The sequence below is a fragment of the Tupaia chinensis genome, unplaced genomic scaffold (assembly GCF_000334495.1).
Source record: "Tupaia chinensis unplaced genomic scaffold, TupChi_1.0 Scaffold144682_1, whole genome shotgun sequence".
Classification (NCBI taxonomy): Eukaryota; Metazoa; Chordata; class Mammalia; order Scandentia; family Tupaiidae; genus Tupaia; species Tupaia belangeri.
Window position 1 is genome coordinate 1,659,500 of NW_006204543.1, and position 11,678 is coordinate 1,671,177.

The 11,678-nt window shown below is 54.3% G+C and overlaps 1 protein-coding gene across 2 annotated transcripts in view; it reads left to right on the forward strand.

Annotated features, from left to right (window-relative positions):
- Positions 1-11,678, forward strand: part of GABRA5 (gamma-aminobutyric acid type A receptor subunit alpha5) — a 57,629-nt gene that overhangs the window by 15,857 nt on the left and 30,094 nt on the right. The gene's annotated exons all lie outside the window — the stretch shown is intronic.

Here is an 11,678-nt window from a genome sequence, read left to right on the forward strand (position 1 = left end):
GTGGTGGTCGGGGTGTGCAGGGGTGGGGTGGGGTGGGGTGGGGGCAGGGAGGACAAGTAGGGCACTGAGGGCAGAGGCAGGGGCAGGGGCAGGGGTCAGGAGGAGGGGAGGCAGTGCCAGTGGGACACTCCGTGGTGCACTTGGCTGTACACTGCAGGGGTGCAGATGCGTGCAGATGGGCAGCACGAGGCAGGGAGCAGGGGTGCAGGGCAGGGGTGGTGTGAGCCGCAAGGTCGGGGGTGGGTGGGTGGACAGCCGTAGCCAGCCTGGGCTGGAGTCCTGGCCCCGGTGGTCTTCATGTACCAGGCATGTGTGCATGGGCCCAGGACCTGCAGCGGGGAGAACGAGGAAAACAGGGCTGGGCAGAAGCAGGCCCCCTGGAGTGCTCGCTCTCTCTGTCTCTCTGTCTCTCTGACGCATGCACACGACTTTCGGCACTAAAAACGTTATCTTGTTTATGTGTTTGTTTTTGGAGAGGTTTTTTGCTATAGGGCACGTGCACTCGTCAGAAAGACAGAGAGTTAGAAAGTGAGAAATCACCCCCTGGGGAGATGGCCATGCCACAATCCCTTCTCCATTCTCCTCTTGGGATCTTGGGCACGCACGCACACACGCCTAGCATGAGTTTAAGCCACTGGGTCCAGAACTCGACACGGCTGACTACGTGGGAGTCCAGCGACATAGCCATTACGCTAACTGCTGGTCCCCTGAAAACGTTACTTTAAAGCTTGCTACCCTCAGCCGCCATCAGATTGTCATGCGATTCTCATCACTGAGAGACGACAGTCAGGGCGAAGGCATAAACTCTCTACAAAGCCCACACCCCTACTTCCAGACAGGAACGTAGCCCGCGTGGGTGGGCAGGGGCCGGGCAGAAGGGAGAGGTGGGGGGGCTGTCGCTGAGCACAGAGCACCAGGCAGCTTCACCGCGACGCCTTCCCCCCTCAAGTCGGTGACACCGAGACCGTTGGCGTGCAGAGCGCCAGGCTCAGAGGTGTCCGGCGACCAGCCCAGGGCCACGCAGCTGCGGGCAGGGCCGCGGTTCGACTCTGAGCAGTGTCTCTGTGTAATCCGCGCGTTTGAAAACAGGAGGGTTGGGGCAACATTCGGTGTAGAATGGCCCCTAATTACCCTCCCCGTGCCCAGAAGGAAGCCAGTGAGCGCGTGCCAGGCGTAATTAGCAGTTGTTTATGCCGAGAAGTCCTGCTAATGAGTTGCAAGGTGATAATGAGTTTTCATTTTTAGTCCTGTACAACATTTGGAAAGTGGAAATAGTTCCTCTTCACAGTGCTATGAATTTTAATGGGGGAGAGCTACAGCTATGAGGCCGTAACCTCCCCTGGTGATTTAGCAAAGATGGGGGAACGGCAGGGGGGGGTCCTCAAGGAAACGTGGATCGCGGAGGAGCGGAGCCCGGCCCCGCCCCACACCGAGCGTCCGCCCGGGTGGCCTGGCCCTTCTGTTCCACGCTGGGCCACTCCTGGCCCCCTCGGAGCAGCGGTAGTAAACTTCCGCCCCGCCAATCCCACGCAGGCAATAACGAGGGATCCGGGTGGTGCTGCACGCACGGAGGTGCCTGTTACGGGCTCCCTGTGACACGCACACTGACACACTGGAAGATAAACAAGCCTTCAGGAGGGTTTCAAGTCAGCCTTTACTTTTTTCCCAGGCTTTGGGCCTAATTAAAAAGATGAGTTATGAAAGCGCAGCACAGCCCAGGCTTCCCGTGGTGCTCTCTCAGCCTAAGGCAGGCATCTAGAAGTACCCGAGGGACTGCAGCCACTGTCCCTGAGGTGGTGCTTCCAGGGGTCTTACCCTCAGCTGGGACCTTGTGCGTGAAGTCGCTGCATGCTCTACAAACCCTGTAAGGCAGGAGCCAGAAATGCATGCTACCGAGCGCGGCAGACTCCTTCCAGAGCACACAAGTGCGTGCCCCTGCTCCGGGCTGGCTGAAGCACTGTGGCGGGAAGACCCAGCTGGGGATGCCACTTCCCTGCGGGAGAAACTTTGGCAAGTCTAATAGATGATAGATGAGAAAGGGCTGGAGGGAGGGAAGCCCTGATGCCGCTCACTTGCCAACTGTCTGGCGAAAGCCTCCAGCCTGGCAGCAGGTCCTGACTCCCCTCTAAGGCCCTGTGAGGGTCCCCTTAGGGGCACTGCCTGTCCCCATCGTCACCTGTGGGCCACCGGCAGGACAGACAGTCCTGTCCGAGTCCCCCGTGAAGAACGCGACAGGCAAGGAGGTCCCATAGAAAGCTGGCCCTGCCAGGGCCTCGCGGGCGGCCTGCCCAGGAGACTGGCCCGTGCTCCAGGACCACCGCCCTGTGCGTGCAGCCGAGACTGGTCGAGTGTCTCAGAAGGCAGCCCCCTACCCTGCGGGTGATGGTTCCACCGCCCCGAGTGAAGCGAGGCCACACGGGTTCGTGCACGGACGCTGCATGTGCGCCCATGTGTTGTTTGCGTGTCGGGAGGCATGTTCTTGGGGTTGTTTACATCCACGGACGTGTGTGCTGTTGGTGGGAAACACTTTGAATGGAGGGAACGTGACACAGGGGAGAGAGCCTGGAGTGTGGGGCTGGATCGACTTGGAGTCACGCTGATGACCACCAGGCACTGCCGGCCCTTGGCAACCCTAGCTAAGCTATTAGTCTGTTCGCCGGGTTGGGTTTCTTTGCTTCCACTGCGGGCAGCTGCCGGGTCTGCGAAGTCGCCGTGCAGGCACGCGCATGGCCACCAGGGGGCAGCACCGCCACGCTCTTGCATGTGCTTGGCCGGTGGCAGCCTTTGCTCCCGTGAGCAGCTGGCTAGAATCAGTCTCTCTGTTAAGCCTGGTTGTTTGTAGGAAATTGAGTTGAAGAAAATTAGGCGTGTCCAGCTACAAGTTTGTATCCAGACACGGAGCTGTGCATGTGCGTGTGCAAGTAACATGTCTTCCGCATGTACCAGTAACATACCAGCATCTGGTTAAAACCTGGCTTCACCTCCCCAATACACACGTTGCTCGAATCACTCGGTTTTAGAATAACGCCCCTTCTGTAACGGCGAGAGTCACACCGAGTTTAAAATGTGTAAAACAACCACAACCGCGTGTAATACAGCTAAGACACACCAAGACCAAAGAGAATGGATGCTAGTATTCCGCTGTGCCATGTACGTGTCTGCGTGTGGACGTGCATGCACATACATGCGATCCCTGTGTGTAGCCTTTGAGCAGCCTCCTCCTCGGGAAAGGTTCTGGAAGTAGCGTCACGGTTCCCGCTGAGAGCCATTCCTGTCATCGCACGTTGCCATGGAGCCTCACAGTACAGCGCGTGTCACTGTGGCTGTCCTGCATCCTGTACCCAGCGGACACGCATGTCACCCGCATATTTTCCTCTGCGGCAGACGATGATACGATGCAGGCCCAGAGGGATATGCTCCCCATAAATGGCATGGATGGGGCAAAGGCCATCTTAGATATGCGTTTTCAAGTTGTTCCCTGGAGAAAGGACCAGTTTCGGCCCCGCCCAGAGCGCAGCGGAGGCGGCCCTCTTACCCGCCCCGACTTGGAACACAGCCTTCCCACCGCGCGGCTGGGGCCTGGTCCCAAGGTTCTCAGGACGCCGGCTCCCCTTCCCTTCAGCCAGGGCTTCCTCGCACGGGGTGTGATTTGGGGCAAGCCTGTCCTCGGGGTGTGGACTGTGGGCTCTGCCCTGCCGGCACCCACGACCCCCACCCTGCATCTCCCGTCCGGCAGCCCCTGCCCTCTGCCAGTCTGCACCACCAGTCACCGGCTCAGCCCCCCATGCCTGCCCCTGCCACTCCGAGTCTGGCCGGGCCAGTGCACTTGGCGCAAGTCGGTGTCCCCAGTGAAATGCTGTGTCCCCACCGGGCGTCCCTGGAAGGCCACGTTTTGGTCATGCGTATGAGACACATGAGCCGTGCAGTCTCTCTGCTCCACGTCGCCCCAGCGCCCACGCTCAAGAGCAGCCTCCTGTGTGTCAGTGAAGGGGGCAGCAGTGGGGGGAAGGACACCTCTTTCCTAGTCCGTCTTGTTAGCCACTGGTTAGGGTCCCAGCCCAGCGCCAGCCTGAGCCCCCCAGAGGAAAGGTCTGGGACTGGGCTCTGTGTGAGGGAAGGAGCCCTTTGCCCGCCCAGGCATACGCGGCCTGTCCCATGCCAGGTGCCTCAGAATACGAACTAATCGAGGCTCGCCTAACACACGTGACACCCCCGGGTGAGGCAGATGGCAGTGAACACACAGGAATTAACCCACTGGCAAAGCCCACGTGCCCACACCCACCTGCCTGTCCGTGAGAACAGTCTCCGAGAAGCCGGCACCTGCTGCAGCCACAAGGTGGCGCCCGCCCGCTCTCCTGGAGGGAGGCCACCACCCGGGAGCAAGGCGCTGCAGCGCCAGCTTTGCCGAACCACTTCCAGGAGAAACGAAGGGCTGTTTCCCGGCTGGGCCACGGACGCCACCCTGTGGGCCTGCAGCTGACCTGAGGCTGCTCAGAGCCAGGAAGCCTGTGCCCGCCCAGCCCGCCCCTGCACCAAGGCCTGGGCAGGAACGGAGTGGTGTCCAGGGGCGCTGAGGAAGCCCCTCCTGGCAGCTGGGGCGAGGAGCACCGGCCTCCTGACTCCAGCTAAGAACGCCGAGGCCAGGCGGGCTGGACCGTGGAGACCACCCTGAGTAGGTGAGACTGGCGCTGCCCCGGCAGCTGGCTGAGGGCTGAGGCCGCGTGGACTGCAGCAGGACCAGTCAGAGGCTGTCTCTCCCGCGCTGTCTGTCTCTCCTGCTCATGGAAGAAATACTGGGTCGTTAGAAAAGTTAGGACACATTTTAATATGCCAAGACTTTTCCAATGACCCAATAAATAAACGAACCAAGCAGAGAAGAGAAGGTGGGCTGGGGAGGAGCCAGGCGGGGCCCTGTGGGCGGAGGAGGAGTCAGGCCAGGCTTCGGGAGGGCAGAGGCGGGGTGCTTTAAAGGGACCTGGACGGGGTGTGAGCGTGCCCCTCACTGGGGTCCCTGCGGGGACAGGTGGCTGCCTTGTGAGGACAAGTGCTCCTAAGAGCCCCGCTCCCAGGGAGTCAAGAACACAGGGGTGTCACCTCCTGGCAAGAGGAGGAGTCGCTTGTAGGCCGAGGCCGTGGGCAGTGCAGGACAGTGGGGAGCGCTGCCCCGCCAGGCCAGCAGGTTTGTAACGGGGTGTCGGGGGTGTCGGAATGATCCCGTCGGTATTGACCAAGTCGCGGTGTACTCACCACCGTGAACTGAAGGAAGGAATTGGAGCCCTCGAAGGGCAGGAGGGCTTTCTCGAGAGGATTAGAGAAAGGACAGATTTTAAATACGCCGCGTCTGCAGTCCCCAGGCTGTGACGGAAGATACCTACTACAGAGACGCCACCAAAGTAGACATTCCGTGTCTGACGCAGCCAAGGGCTTGTCACCAGCCCTCCCCGTGGGTGGCGCTGCAGAGACCGACCCCAGCCGCGGTCACAGGCCCCACGTGCCCGAGCGTTAGGGACGGCCGACACCAGCCCCTCCTGGCAGGCCTGGGGCAGGTCCACCCGCGAGAGCACGCCTGCCTCAGTGCACACCCCTGGCCCGCGAGGCACCCCGGCGGTGTTGCAAATCCCCTTGTTCGCCGTTCCACTACCCGCGTTTTTAGTTACTCCTGGGCAACCGTGGTCTGAAATGATTAGGTGGAAAATTCCAGAAATAAACAACGCTGAGTTTTAGGCTGCAGGCTGACCTAGTGGCATGGTAAGCCCAGGCACGCCCTCCTCCAGCCCGCCTCCGCATCATACGCTCCCCCCCAGTCGGCAGGCTACCAGGCTGAGAACTGGTGCAGGAGGGCTCGGCACCCGCTGCCCCCCACGGGGGTCCTGGGGTGGGTCCCCTGTGGGTAAGGGGGTCTGTGCTCGCTGGGTGATGACCGGGCGGACAGCGTCCTCAGGAGGTGCTGCAGTGTGTGCGCGCGCGGGCGTGAGCATGCGATGCAGCAGTGAGGACGTGTCAGAACTCCATTTGCATCTGAATGTGCATTCGCCCAGCACCATTTGCTGAAAGGCTGTCTCTCTCCACCACACCGCCTTGACCTCCTTGTCAGAGAATCAGCTGAGGAGGGGTCCGTCTGTCTCGGAGCTGTTCTTGTCTGTTCATCCATTTGTTCTTCCGCCAATACCACTGCGTCCCTACCCACAGCGTCGTCGTGGTGTCGCAGGGGGGCGGCGTAAGCCCTCCGCTTCACTCTCCTCTGTACCGTGCCGGCCGCTCTGGGCCTCCACGGCAGCCCGAGAATCGGTTCGTCAGCGTCCACACGCCGACTCTGTAGATGGAGCTGGGAGGAGCTGACAGTGACAGCAGTGAGCCTTCTTGAGGAACGTGGGACAGCTCTGCTTGTTCAGTTCTTTTGAGTTCTTTTTTTTTAAAAAAAAGATTTATTACTATTATTTTTTAATTTGATCAGACAGAGACAGAGAAGGGAACTGAGAAAGCAAGCCACCAGGCCCAAGACTTGATCCATGGTCAGGCATGTGGGAGCCCAGCGCCTTATCCACCTGCCAGCCCGCTTTGAGTTCTGTGATCAGAATATTGCAGTCATCCTAACTTAGATGGAGGTGCACATCTACTAGGTTGTTAGGAAAGTCACGACACGGTTTTCTATGCAAAAGTGCATCATGATTTTCCTGATGGCCTAATGCATACTCACTTAATACACATTTTGTTAGATTTGCATATCTATTTTATTTTTGTGGTGTTAATGTACAAAGGTTATATGTCTGTTTTTATTTTTTATATTTTTGCCATAGGGCAGGTGCACCTGTAGAGAGAGACAAAGAGAAGGAAAATGAAAAATCAACCCCCCGTGGAGGATGGCCACACTGCAATCCCTTCTCCTCCATCGTCCTCTCAGGATTTGGGGCGTGCACGCACATGTAACTGGTGTGATTTTTCAAGCCACCAGGTTCAGGACACAGACCATGATGGGCCATTTGGGAATCCAGTGCCTTAACACCACGCACACCACGTTTTTAATTTAAAATTTCACATGCTCACTGTTGGAATGAGAAAAGAATTGACTTTTACATTAACCTTGCACACAGCAACGATTGCTCTATTTCCTTATCTGTTCCAGAAGTCCTAAAGTTTTTCTTCTTGTTGATTCTTTTGGGTTTCCTATGTGGCTTCTGCCAGTTAAACAGCAGCACTGTGTGCGGTACCGTGTCTAGGCCCAATCCTAGTTTTTATTCCCAATCTGTACTCCGTTTTTTACTTTTCTTCTTTTACTACATTGAAAGAACTTCCAATATGTTGTTGAAAGTTGTGATGAGAAGGGCTATCACTTAATGGGAAACCTTCAAGTTTCTCACCATTAAGTGTGATGTTAGCGATAAGTGTTCTTGCTAGACTACTTCTGTCAAGTTGAGGACGTTCTTCTCTATTCTTAATTTATGGAGGTTTTTATTTTTTGGTGTTGTTTTTAATTGTGAATTGGTGTTAGGTTGTGTCAACTACTTCTTCTGAATCTATTGATATGAGCATGTGATTTTTCTTCTTTAGCCTATTGGTGTGATGGATTGAATTAATTAATTTGTGAAGGCCCCCTGACTGTTGGCTTATCTGAAACACCTTAATCTTCCCCTTATTTTGAAGATTAGTTTTGCTGGGAATAAAATTCGTGGTTGCTCATTTGTTTCCTTCTAGCACTTTAAATATTTTGTCCCACTGCCTCTGGCTTCCATGGTTTCTCATGGAAATCAGTTGTTAATATTTAGGATCCCTCAGGCATAATGAGTTGCTTCAATGATTCTGTTTTCAAGAGTCTCTCTTCATTTTTGGCTTTTGACAGTTTAATAATAATGTATTCAGTATGAGCTCTTTACATTTATCCTATTTGGAGTTATTTGAGCTTCTTACATTTTAGATTTACATTGTTTATAAAAGTTGGAACATTCTAACCATTATTTTTTCAAATATTCTCCCTTTTCTCTTGTCCTAAGACTCCTCTTAGGTGTAATTTAGTACTGTTGATGGTGTCCTTGTGGTCTCTTTGACTGTTAATTTTTCTTCATTCTTTTCTCTTTCTGCTCCACAAATTGTGTATTTTCATTTGCCTTATCTTCAAATTTGCTGAGTCTTTCTTCTATCTGATAAACCTGTTTTCAAAACCCTGTAGTGAAATTTCAGTTGATATTTTTCCCCTACCACCAGAACTTCTATTTGGTTCTTTTTATAACACATGTCTCTTTATTGATATTCTCTAACTGTTGAAACATTGTTTTAAGTTGCCTTTATTTCTTTTTTTGGAGAGGTTTTTACTATAGGGCACATGTGCTTGCCAGAAAGACAGAGAAAGACCGAGAGATAGAAGGCGAGAAATCACCCCCCAGAGGGGATGGCCACACCACAATCTCTTCTCCTCCATTCTCCTCTGGGGATCTTGGGCATGCACACACATGCACCTGGTGTGAGTTTAAGCCACTGGGTCTGAGACTCGAACTGCGGTTGACTACATGGGAGTCCAGTGACATAGCCATTATGCCAACTGCTGGTCCCAATTGTCTTTATTTCTTTGTCCATGTTTCACTTAGCTCTTTATATTTAAACTAATTTCTAGTAAATCCAGTGTTTATGCTACGCCTTGGGGACAGTTTCTGTTAATGTTCTTTCTCCTATAAATGGGCTATTGTGTAATTTTTTGGTATACGTCATAATTTTTACTTGGAAGCTGGACATTTTGATTATTATAATGCAGTAACTCTGGAAATTTTCTCACCTCCATAGTATTTTTCATGCCTATTGTACTGCTGTTTGCTTGGCTGGTGAGTTTTCTGAACTAACTTTTTAAAGTCTGTGGTTTTTTGCTGTGTTTTTATTAGATTCCAGAGGTCCAAACAGACATGTTAATCAAAGTAGATCAATATAGCTTATGCCCTGGTAGCATTAAAAAAAAAAAAAAAGAAACCTACCCTTCCACTCATTCTTTAACTCAGTGGTCAGTTCATGATCTGATAGAGTTGTTTAAAAAACCCAAAAACCCCCAAACCAAAAGCCCCCTTTCTGTCTTTGCAGATGGGGCCGGCGTGCATCAGGGTGTATCCGCTCTGAGCCAAGCATGCACTGCACAGCTGAGCCATGGCCGCGGGTTCCTGTTTGGGAAGCCTGGAGGCCTGTGGGGACGGCTTGCCGTCTCCTTAGGTGGCCTGTATGTGGCCTCCTGAACTCCCTGGGATCTGTGGGTGCTGTCCAGCCCCCAGTACCGACTTCCCAGACCCTGCTTTCCTAGCTTTCAGCCTGCCCGTTGCGTGTGCCCCACTGGCACGCAAATACATTTGCCTCGAAGTGTTCTAAACAAATGCCACCTCAGTCCGACAAGCCCTTGAGCCGGTCCTTCCAGAGCCACTAGACAGATCGAAGCTAATCTTTCCAGAAGGCCCAAGTTGCTTCTGCACCAGCAGCCTGCACCACAGAGGGGCTGGCCTTGTCAAGGCCGCCGTGGAGCTGCGGTGGGAGGTGCTGGCAGCGTGAGTTAAAACCCAGCCACCGCGGCACGGTGCCCTATGAGGCTGCAAGCTGCAGGGTCAGCAGCAGGTTCGGATCCCTGGGTCACCTTGAAAACACACTGGGCATGTGTGTGGGCGCTTAGAAGAGCTGGAGGGCTGGGGAAGGGGGCTTGTGGCATGATGAGAGGGTCTCTAGTTCACTCTCATGCTTGCTCATGTGCTCTCTATCTAAAAAATAGAAAGAAAAGTCACAGAACTTGTTTACAGCAATTCAGACTTTCTTCTTCATTAAGCATGCCCCTGGATGTTGTAAGCTTTTTATTAGATTCCAGAGGTCCAAACAGCCATGTTAATCAAATTAGATCAATACGGTTTATGCCCTGGTAGCAAAAAAAATATGCTAACTTTTCAAAATGATCAAACTTAGGCTAGTCTCCCCAGCATCAGTAAGAATTGCTGACATCTCCATTCCAACAGCTGAAGGGGAATGAGAATCCCAATAAATAAAGCATGCAAAGCTCAGTGAGAATTTTTAGCCCAGTATAATTCTGACGGTCCAAAAAAAGTTCCCTCGGATGCTCTTCCCAGCTCACCGGCTGCTTCTGTGCACACACAGATTCGGGCTTCCCAAGGCCACCGGTTTCTGGCGAAGTCTGCTCTCCTCCTTCCCTGGCGTTTAGAACGTGTGCTGCGGTGGCACTGTGTACAGTGGCCTGCCAGTGCGGAGGGACTGGACAGCGGTTTTGTCCCCTCCTCACAGACAGACGTGGGCTTGGCGTGGAGCCGAGCGAGCTGCGGGGACTGGGCAGAGGCCGGGTTCCAGGCTTCTGTACTCCGGCCTCCATCTGCCTGTGCTCTGTACTCAGAGAAACAGTCCAACTCCGTTTCGGGAAAGGGCCGTCTTTGCCTGTGCGTGCTGTCTTTCTCTTGCAGCACTTCTCTGCCCCTGTCATTCAGGCCTGTCTCGGTTTCCTACATGTGACCCATGATGGAGGTTAGTGCTCGGCGTGTGCAACCTTTTGACATGAAAAGTTAAACAGATTATTTCTACTCTCACAGTTATCATGGCTGTGCCCTCCTGAGAAACAGGAGTGCCGGACAAACAAACAGAAACAGCCATGTGACTCAGAACAGTCTAGATCAATAAAGTGTATGCGCCTTCCGATAAAAAAAAACGCTCACTTTTCAAAACGAGCCGACTTCTGCTGGCTTCCCCACCATAAATAGGCGCTGACGACATCGCCTCTCCGACAGCTGAAGGGGAGTGAAGTGCGGGTAAACGGCGCGTGCAGAGCTCAGCGGGGATTTTCAGCCCCGTGTCATTCTGACGCTCGGCTCCACGCACCTCCCTATGACCCTGACGCCAGAAGACGAATCGACTGGCTGTCCACCGCCTTGGGAAGCCTGTCCCTGAAGCTTGGAGGAGTGGCAGAACGTGGGCTCTTTCTGAGGGAAGGCAGCCGTGACGTTCCCTCTGCAACGGAACTTCCCAAGCACGGGGCAGTCTACTGTGCAAGCCAACTTCCAGGCCGTGCCCTCAGCTCTGCTCTCTACGGGATTGTCCTCACTAACTTCGGTTCTGTGATGCTTAAAGAGGTCGGAGCACCCTTTATTCCCCTGCAGCTCCCCTGCCTGCTCCCCCCGTCCCGCCCCGGCAGCCTGTCCCCGCCAAGCCTGGTCTGTCCTCTCTCTCCGTGCCAGGCAGGTGCCCTGCTCTGGATGCGGGTGGGGCCAGGTTAGTGCTAAGACGGTCCCTGACAACTTGGCGAACAGACAGAAGCACAAGGGCCAGACGCTCAAAGAAGCAAGACCTGCAGTTTTTTTAGAGAGAGGTTTTTTTTTCCTACAGGGCATGTGCACTTGCTAGGGAGACAGACAGACAGGGAGAAAGCGAGAAATCACCCCCCAGGGGAGATGGCCATGCCACAATCCCTTCTCCTCCACTCTCCTCTCGGGATTTTGGGCACGCATACTCGTGCACCCAATGTGACTTTCAAGCCTCCATCGGCATGTGGGAGTCCAGCTCCTCAACCACTAACGCCGCCTGCTGGCCCCTGGGCCTGTAACTCTCATTTAGGTCAGACTCAACCGTAGGTGGTCTGCAGCTCCCCAGACGGACCAGCGCTCACATTACAGGCGGGAGAAGACAAGAGCGTCCCCAGGCCTGGGGTGACCTTCGGATTCCAC